The 10,892-nt window shown below is 42.3% G+C and overlaps 1 pseudogene; it reads right to left on the bottom strand.

Moving 5' to 3' along the window:
- Positions 1-7,153: 7,153 nt before the first annotated feature.
- On the bottom strand, positions 7,154-9,710 carry LOC132601510 (uncharacterized; annotated as a pseudogene).
- Between the last annotated feature and the right edge of the window lie 1,182 nt (positions 9,711-10,892).

Below are 10,892 nucleotides of genomic sequence, written 5' to 3'. Positions count from 1 at the left end.
AAGACAGCTTTCCGGACCCGATATGGGCATTACGAGTTCAGGGTTATGTCTTTTGGGCTGACAAATGCTCCCGCAGTATTCATGGATTTGATGAACCGGGTATTCAGGCCATTCTTGGATATGTTTGTAATTGTATTCATTGATGATATCCTGGTTTATTCTCGGTCTGAGGCGGAGCACGCAGATCATCTGAGATCGGTATTAGGGGTACTCCGGCATCAGAAGTTATATGCGAAATTTTCTAAGTTCGAATTCTGGCTGTCTTCAGTGGCCTTCTTGGGGCATATTATTACAGCTGATGGTGTCCGGGTGGACACACAGAAGATTGAGGCCGTGAAGAATTGGCCCAGACCTACGACGCCCACAGAGGTACGCAGTTTCCTGGGGTTAGCAGGTTATTACAGGAGGTTTGTGGAGAAGTTTGCTTCGATTTCAGCGCCTTTGACAAGGCTGACTCAGAAGGGAGCTAAGTTCCAGTGGACTGATGCTTGTGAACGAAGCTTCCAGTTGCTGAAAGAGAAGCTGACTACAGCCCCAGTTCTGACTCTTCCAGAGGGACCCGATGGATATGTTATTTATTGTGACGCTTCTGGCGTGGGATTGGGCTGTGTATTGATGCAGCACGGCAGAGTTATAGCTTATGCTTCTCGGCATTTGAAAAGGCATGAAAAGAATTATCCTACTCACGATCTGGAGCTTGCAGCGGTGATCCATGCCCTGAAGATATGGAGACATTATTTATATGGCGTTCATGTTGATATCTATACAGATCATAAGAGTCTCCAGTATATTTCCAGGCAGAAAGAGCTTAATTTGCGGCAACGGAGGTGGCTGGAGCTCCTGAAAGACTATGATGTGGATATTCTGTATCATCCGGGCAAGGCTAATGTTGTTGCAGATGCGCTTAGCCGGAAATCTATGGGCAGCTTGGTTGATTTACAGCCAGACAGGAGAGAGATAGTACGTGACATTCATCAGTTGGCTAATCTTGGGGTTCGTCTGGCCGATTCTGGAGATACCCAGATTTCTGTTCGAGGGGTTTCTGAGTCATCCATCAGGGACGATATTAAGCGGCATCAGTTCGAGGATCCTGTCTTAGCTCGGTACAGGGACACAACCTATGATAAGGAGAGGACTCCGTTCGAGTTTTCACCAGACGACACTATGTTATACAGAGGCAGGTTGTGTGTACCTGATATTGCAGGCCTTCGGCAGTAGGTCATGAGCGAGGCACATTATGATCGCTACTCGGTCCATCCTGGGTCTACGAAGATGTACCATGATCTCCGATGCTTATACTGGTGGGACGGTATGAAGCGGGATGTTGCAGAGTTCGTCGCTCAGTGCCCTAATTGTCAGCAGGTCAAGATTGAGCATCAGAAGCCGGGTGGACTGTTGCAGGAGATGGAAATCCCGACTTGGAAGTGGGAGGTTATTAATATGGACTTCATTACAGGATTGCCTCGCACTCCACGGAAGTATGATTCCATCTGGGTCGTCGTTGATAGGCTGACGAAATCAGCCCATTTTCTTCCCGTCAGGACTACCTATTCCGCCGAGGATTATGCCAGGCTCTATATTAAGGAGATTGTGAAGCTCCACGGGGTTCCTATATCTATTATTTCTGACAGAGGCGCCCAGTTTACAGCGCATTTCTGGAGATCTTTTCAGGAGGGACTAGGGACTCAGGTGAGTCTGAGCACCGCATTTCATCCTCAGAGCGACGGGCAGGCCGAGCGCACTATACAGACGCTGGGGGATATGTTGCGGGCCTGCGTTATTGATTTCAGAGGCAGCTGGGATGATCACCTGCCGTTGATTGAGTTTGCATATAATAACAGTTACCATTCCAGCATCCAGATGGCTCCGTACGAGGCTTTATATGGCAGGAAGTGCAGATCGCCGATCAGCTGGTTTGATATTGGCGAGACAGAGTTGATTGGCCCAGATATGGTCCAGCAGGCCGTGGACAAGGTGAAACTTATTCGAGAGCGACTGTTGGCAGCCCAGAGTCGACATAAATCATACGCGGATAAACGGCGTCGACCGTTGGAGTTTCAGGTAGGCGATTGGGTATTTCTGAAGGTATCGCCTATGAAAGGCGTGATGCGGTTCGGCAGAAAGGGTAAGCTCAGTCCGCGTTATATTGGGCCTTATCAGATTGTTCGGAAGGTTGGAAATGTCGCCTATGAGTTAGATTTGCCATCTGATTTGGAAGCGGTACATCCGGTATTCCATGTCTCTATGCTTCGCAGATGCATTGGTGACCCTTCCAGAATTTTCCCTGCGGATGATATTCAGGTGTCGGAGTAACTATCGTACGAGGAGCAGCCCGTATCTATTTTGGATCGTCAGGTAAGGAGGCTTCGGAATAAAGATGTAGCCTCTGTTAAGGTACTGTGGCGGAACGATAATAGGGAGGAAATGACATGGGAGGCCGAAGAGGAAATGAAGAAGAAATATCCTCATTTGTTCTCTATACCCACAGGTAACCTTAAATCCCTGCTTTAATTTATTCCAATATCAATCGTGTGTCATATGTGATGTCTGTAAACATGAACTCCCCCAAAGTATTTTCAAACCCTATGAGATTAATTTAACATTCGAGGACGAATGTTCTAAAGGGGGGGAGGATGTTATATCCCGTATTTTTGAACCTCGGAGCATCTGCTGGGGTGGGGCCCACATACCGAGATTTTTTTTGGAACATCTGAAAAGTCATATGAATCACATATGTAAAGTTAAACACAACTCATGAAGTACCTTTGGACCAAATCAAAGTGGAAACCCTCCAAACGAATATTTTTAAGAAAACGTTTTCGGGTGACCTGACTTTGGGGGGCAAAAACTGTATTGTAAGTTTGGAATTTCGAAAATACCTTTAAATAGAAGTTGTAGATAATTGAATTAGCTTTCAATCCATAGGTCGTGGGTTCCCAGGTGACGTCGGTACAAGGAGTTATGAACGTTTTAAGGTCGAAAGGTCAGTGGGCTAGGCCCAACTCGGACCAACCGAGTTGGCCCAAAAAAAAAAAAAAAAAAAAATTTAGGCCCAATGTTTAAGGGGTGGCCGGCCAAGTGAGGCCCAACCCATGGCTTTAATGAATATTTCCATGTGCTAATTAATTATAAAGGGATCACTATCCCTTAGAAGGTTCAAGAGACTTAGAAGAGAAAGAAGAGCAAAACAAGAGCAAAAAAAAGAAGACATTTCGGGTTTGGTGTGGAAAATTCACCACCAAAAATCTTGTGTTAAAAATTTGTATTTTGTGGTTTCCTTAGTAAGTTGAGTCCCCTCTTCAACTTGGTGTAGTTGGTTTGGAGAAAGGAGGCCTTGGTTCACCAAAGTGATCACAAATTCAAGTAAAGAAGACTAGAGGAAAAGGTAAGAATTTATCCTTTATTCTTGTGTTATGGAGTTTTGTTTGGGTTGTAGTATATAGAAATGTGTTGATTGTATGGAGAAATGGAAGTTTGCAAAGTGGGTGTGTGGTATATATGTGTAGCCATGTGTATTTGTATATTGTATAGCCAAAAATGTATAGAATTCATGTTGTATTCTAGTTGTGAATGTGATGGAATTTATGTTGAGAATGAAAGTGGAATAAATTTGATTGAATGGAGAAAAATAGCATATGGCCGTGTGGTATATTTGACTTGGGAATGAAATGGATTAAGTTTGTTTAGAGTATTGGAGTGTTGTTGTAATGCTTGATATGTAAATGAAGTTAGAATGATATAAGTTTGTATTGAATTGGAATGTAGAAACTTATGTCGTTTTAGTATGGTTTTTCCGACATTAAGGAAATGAAGTTGTTTGGTTGTTAGTTGTGATGACCATTGATGAATTTGGAAGTTGGAAACTTGTTATGAAGTTGTATGCCAAAGATTTGATGTTTTGCATAAGTTATGATTTTGGCGGAAGATTGTATATCATGTATATCGAGTGTATATCTTAAGGAAAACGATATGAAATGTTTCTAGAACTATATGGTGATGATCATGATGGTTGTTGAATATGAAATTATTGATCTTAGTTGAAAGTTGGGTTGAATTGAAGATTATGTCAACTTGTGAGAAAAATGACTAGTTGAAGGATATTTGTGTTTTTAATGTTCATTGTTGATATTGTTGTTGTCGTTTGGGTTGTTGTTGATGATTTATAGCCGAGTTGAATTCTCGGGGTGTCATATGTATAGGGGAAGTGCTGCCGAAATTTCAGTAGCCAAATATGCTTAAAGTTGAAATAATGGCATTAATAATTCACAATTGGTAAACTTGACCAATTGCAGTTTTTCGACGAAACGGGAAGTGAGTTTGGAAAGGCTTAAGGAGCGCGAAAGGTATGTAAAGCAAACCCAATTCTTCCCTTGGCATGCCCTAGTGTGTTAGGGTCGGATCCGGGCCTCGAAGGACCTCTTGGCCCTCGGAATCCGCAAGACAAAATTTCAGTTTTTCCTTCAGTAGAATTGAACCATTTTGATACGCTTTTTCTGAAATTATGCAATTTTGCTCTAAATTATTCAGAAAGTCATAGAATGTTTGTATAACCTTTTTAGGTGATACTATATGCTTAGAGGGCACAATTTGAGCCCGCCGCCTTGTTTGTCCCAAGGCGGGCCCGCTATTTACGGTTTTGCCCCTAATGTGTTAAAGCTTCCTTTTTAAGCGATTTTTGGAAGAAATGTTTTAATTACCCTACTAATCGCTTAACGAATATTATTTTAAATATTCTGTTAAATATTATAAATTATTTTGACACTCGGAATGACTTCGGGAAAGTTATACTTCTGTAATTTATTATGATATCCGAAATACATTTATTATGATTCCGTCCGACCCCATTGGATTTGTTTGTCTTTGATACGCTTCATCGAGTCTTTGAAAACATTTATTATATTTTTAAATTGCATTAGTCTCTCACTACTCCATTCGTGGATGTCCCAATGTTTCCCACACTGAGCCCGGGCCAGAATATGTTGTCAAGCGTAATTCTCTGCATTGTTCGCCGCGTCCCGATGTGAGGGAGCAGGTATACGCGTACATGGGTGTGTGGAGTATGATGTGCCATGTCCGCCTATTCTGATCTGATCTGTTATGGCCATTTTGATATGATATTATATGATACGGGGCCACGCCCCTTTTCTGATTCCTCTGTATTGTGGCACCAGTGTTGGGAGGGTGACCACGTTCTGTCTGCCGAGTCCCGTGGCAGGGATCGGATATGATATGACATATGTTTCTGTACACATTCTGTCTGATTTGGAAATATGCATTTGACACTCTGGATTTTGTACCCATTTTCTGTAATCATTATGATTTGACTTCTGTGATTCCGCTTTACATATTCAGTACATATTTCGTACTGACCCCCTTTCTTCGGGGGCTGCGTTTTCATGCCGCGCAGGTACAGACGACAGGTTTGCTGATCCGCACGTTTAGGATCCCATTTCTGCTATTTTGGGGCGCTCTCTTCTACAGAGCCCATCTTTTGGTACAGTCTGTCACTGCTATCTGGATATGTACTTTGTTCAGGGTATGACGGGGCCCTGTCCCGTCTTATGATTATGATATGTTCTGTAGAGGTCTGTGGATACATCTGTGTGGGTTCTGTACATATGTTTGGGATGTTTTGTTTTATGATAGCCTTATCGGCTTCTGTGTGCCAAGTCTGCTCTTCGGCTAAATTCTGTAGCATCCACTAATGTTATTATTATATTATTATTCTGATAATATGCTAATTTGGGTATCGGGTACGTATAGGTGCCCAGCTAGGGCACTGGTCGCGGCCCACGGGGTTGGGTCGTGACAACCGACTTTATGTCACTCCGATAGACGTAACTTTCTTTGGACTCCCGTGCATGCTGGTTATATGATACAGGGATATGTGTATGGACATGTATATGTATAATAGAGAAGTAAATGTACACGTATATGTATATGGGGAAAGGGGAAGGGCCACTGTTATATCACCACCTGATTCAGCTGGATTCCATCCTGGACGCGGGATGCCCGGACGCGGGATATGGGAGAGCCGTACACGGCGTCTGTATATGTGATGTATGATATATGTGATGTGTTGTGTTGGGACACTATTGGGGAGGGGGGTGGGAGAGCCGATTCATTCGGCATCTGTAAATGTGAGTATAAGATACCGTTTACTGAAATGTACTGTTTTCTGTATACGAGAATAAGGAACACCGTATTCTGAAAAATGGGCTAAGCTTGCATGGTATCTGCCTACAGAACATACATATGTACAGGTTACTTCTGCTCCGGGATAAGCTCTATATATTTATTCGGTCATTATTCACACTCTATATTCAGTTACTGTGTTATCACTCATGCCTTACATACTCAGTACACTATTCGTACTGACGTCCCTTCTTGTGGACGCTGCGTTTCATGCCGCGCAGGTCAGCATACAGGTGGACTTGATCCTTAGGAGCTATACCAGCCGCACTTGACAGCGCTCCAGTTGTTCCGGAGCCTCACTTCCGTGGTACTATTTTGTGTATGTATTTTTGGGCACGACAGTACTCGGCCCTTCCTATGTATAAGTGTACTATGTCTAGAGGCTCATAGACAGATACGCACAGTCAGTTATGTATAGTTAAATATGTGGTATTTTGGCATCTTAATGCTGCTGTATGAAGTAATAGCGAAGCTTACTAGTCAATGTTCATAATGACGCTGCTAATGTTAATGTTCAGTTCGAAAAAAAAAATATGGCACTGTTCATACGGCTTGCTAAGAGGTACAGGTAAAATGATAGGTAAGGGGTGCTCGGTACAAGTATCGGGTACTCGTCACGGCCCCTAGTCGGGTCGTGACAAGTACGGTGCTGTACCGTCGTTTGAAAGGTTTTATATTCCTCCGATAATCCTCGCAGAAGACGAAGCACAAGTCGTTCGTCGGAAACTTTGTGGCCGACGTTTGCGAGATTGTCTGCAAGAACTTTTAGCCTGGCGCAGCATGCTTTCACATTCGGAAAATCCACCAATTTGGTGTTGGTGAATTTTGCATCAAGAGCAAGAGCCCTAGCCGATTTGTTGTCTTGAAAGAGATGAACAAGACGATTCCATGCCTCGGCTGCAGTGTCCTCTTGATGAATGATCGTGTTGAGAAGATCATTCGATATTGTACCATATATTCATTGACGAACAATGTCATCTAGCTGTTCCCATAGAGCCTCCGTAGCAAGTTTCTCGGCTGCCGTTGCCGGTGGTGGCACGGTGGGGGAGGCAGGAGGTAGTATGTGGTCGATCACCAAGTTTGCTCGGCAATGGAGCTTGAAGAGGGTAGCCCAGTTGTTGTATTGGCTTCCTTCATAGTCAAGAACAATAGGAATGCATGATTTGATATTGGTGACTGTAGTCGCAGGGTGCAACTTGGAGGTGTCAGCCATGGAGAAGGGGAGGAGGAAGAGCCGAATAGAAGGAAGACAAGAAAATTGTCGACGGCTAGGGTTTAGGTGATCGGCAGCTAGGATTTAGGTTGCTAGGGTTTTAGGAGAGACCTAGACTGATACCATGTAAGAGAATATTTTGCCTGTCCGTTTTCATTGTTTCATAGGTTAATATACATCATGTACATCATAATTGTAGGCTACAAATTAGGAAATAATTTGACTAATGGATTCTAACATATGCTATCCTAAAATAGCAGATTACAAAATATATGGGACTAAATATGTACAGACTCTAACAGATAGTTACAATACCTATTTGGGACATCAAGAATGGAATCTTATGCGTTCTAATCTTCTCCTTTTTTTTTGGGGGGGGGGGGGGGGGGGGTAGGTCATGATTCCTAATATCTGCTCGGCTGAAATTATGATTTAAGCTGATCTTAGATCAAATCATTTAGGGTCAGCTGTCTGATTATTTTTTTAGAATAAGCCTAATTTGTAAAATCTAGATTAAAGAAATAGTATTATCTAGGTCTTTACTCAAGCACTTAATTGGGTGAACCATCTAGTAGGCCGTACTTTATTCTCACTACACAAGCTTTAAATAAGTTCGCGTCCATGATGGAAATACTTAATTAAATTGCTCAATATAGTTGATGAGGGTGATAATCAATCTAAGAGATGCCTTGAGATACTAGAGGAATTAATTAAGGATCCATACCTGTTAGTGCATCCATGAAGGACCAAGACGTTCTTCTATGCGAAGCTGAGGGTACTGCACGACACAATATTGTAAGCACATCAAAATAGTTATCAAACACAACTCCGAAGGAACCAAATTAACAAGACGAATCTTGAAATTAACTCAATCCCAAAAGTTAGTTCATGAGATGAGAATATTCAAAAGCAAACATGTAAAAAGACTACAATTAACACTCTCAATCAATGTATGAAACTGTAACTTCCCTGTCACACTGAAGCTGAACATATAAAATTACAACATGTTGGGCTAATATCTTAAAATCTAACACAAGTACTGATAGGTTCAACTCTCATACCATGTACATTAATAATATTGGTTTCATGTCTAACTCAATCCTTAAAGCTAAACTCATAAGCTGGAGATCGATCTTTTAAGACCATGAAAAGAGATTATAGCACACCCTCAACAATATGATGAGACTACTCTAGCCATTCCTAATTTGAGTAAACTAAATTGAATAGCACTCACAACAAGAAGGGAAGAAAAGAAAATGAAATAAAACCTTTAAGTGGGGAAAATGTCAACATCCCGAGATCTAGATTTCACGTTGTAATATTAGCATCTAACCATACCTACTTCAATTAGAAACAACTATATGTATTAATCTGACCAATTCCCAAAGTATATATTTGTGCTAAGTCCGCATTCGTTGCTACACAAAAGTAATGAATGTAGTGATACGTATACTTTACACTCAACATTTTAGATATGCCTATATAAATTTGAGAGTGAGTTACCCAAATCACAATTGGAAGTAGAATTCCAGCTACCACACATGCACAAATTGCTAAAATCATTGACATGATAGCCACAAGATCCACCAGTTGCCGCACAAGCTTTACAAAATGTGTCGTTCCCTTGGACTGTGTACTTCACCCTTATACCATAAGACCATTCATCTGGCCCTCCCAGTCTCAAAGGTGCCACATTATATGCACTGCTGTACCCTTGACAACCAAGCCTGCTCAAATTTACATCCTTGATTGCTTCATATGCAGTTGCACAGCATTGGGGTGGGCCCGACCCGTTCACGGAGTCCGTCCCGATTAGGCTTCATGCTGGACAACCGTAATACTCGTCACAGCCCATCCCAGCAACATTCCTGCATGGCAAGTGCTTTCCTGTGAAACCTTGGAAGAGTGGTGATTCTGCCTTGCAATGTAGCAGCATGAACACATTGTCCACCACGGGGCTGAAGTACGGCTCCCGCCACCGCTCCACAACGAAGCCGTTGCCCCATTTGCCGAGCGTGATAGACGTGCACGTCGACATGTGAGGTTCATCTAAGGTGAGGGATCGGTAGGCATAATCTATGTCCACGACGCGGTATGAGCCTGAGCTTATGTGAAGCATTTGCACATTATTGATGCAAAACAAGAGATCTCGGTAGCCGTGGTGGCCGCAGCCCGGTTGAAGTGCAAACGGGTAATCAATGGTCAAGTTTCCGCAGTATGATCGGCAGGTATATACATGGCCGTAGCAATAAGTTTTTGGGACTAAATACAGGAAGACAAAAGCTAAGAGGATATAAGCCATGGCTGAACAAAGAGATATGGGGGAAAACTATTTATGCTTCTTACTTAACATTGGAACATACCATACTATTATTAAGTAATAAATTGATTGATACTTTGCTTAGGATGTAGAGAATGCTCAAGGATACTGACTTTTCAGTGCACTTTATTCGGATGTTTGGTTGGAGAATCTGAGGACAACTCTGTTTACCCTGAATTTAGGTAATCAATTAAATTTATGAGTGAGGTATAGGATATGTAGTTGAGCTTTAATCTATTTGGTTGAAAAAAGATATATATGGATATGCTATGAAGAAGTGAATACTAATCGATGGTTTGCACTAAATATATGTATTTAGTAATATATGAGTATTGTTTTATAGAATAAAGCTAAAGAATAACACACTGAATCCGGACCAAAATCAAAGAATGAGAGCGGGAGATTTTATATATTTTGCTATTACAATGTTCTAGAACTAAAGAAGGCAACCTTTGAAAGTAGGGTGATGGCCCCTATTTATTGTTTTGCCTTATGGGCCTAATACAACATAAAAACCCTTTTGAATAAAGAAAAACCCTAAAAAGGATAAGGTTGGGTCGTACGATCTGACAACCGTACGACAGTCAGTACAATGTGGCAGAACGGTCTTGACGCGTGACAATTGTGTAACGGATCACCCGGACCAACGGCCACGAACAACCGGGCCAACGGCGACGACCAACCGGACCAACGATCTTCTTCGCTTTCTTCGAATCAAGCAATTCTCCGGTCCGAAAGAAAGTCTTCATGCTCGTTCTTGTTTCTCTCTTGCCTCGATCTCCGGTCTCACCGGTCTAGCATACGTCTGATTTTTACCGTATACAGATAGTCCCCACACTTTCCGGACCGTAGTTTTATCAGAGTAACGAGAAGTGTATGAATCAAGAGACCGGTGGTTCCATACGCTCATTATTATCTTTTCATTTTGGTGGGAACAGTTGCATCACGTCCTCCTATCATCAGCCACGTGTCTCATCCCGGATGGTCAGCTCTGACAACCGCCGTAACTGTTACACCTCAGAACTTTGGGTTGCTGAGCGGTGAATGGACTAACGTAAGTTAAGGTGTACATGATGTCCGTACGAGTAAGAAGGGGATGCTTAATGATTCTAATTAAGATTCCAAAGAAGTTAGAAGCAAGGGAGAAAAGTTCGTCAAATGAAA

The sequence above is a fragment of the Lycium barbarum genome, chromosome 7 (genome assembly GCF_019175385.1).
Source record: "Lycium barbarum isolate Lr01 chromosome 7, ASM1917538v2, whole genome shotgun sequence".
Lineage (NCBI taxonomy): Eukaryota > Viridiplantae > Streptophyta > Magnoliopsida > Solanales > Solanaceae > Lycium > Lycium barbarum.
This window is presented reverse-complemented; position numbering and strand designations above follow the sequence as displayed.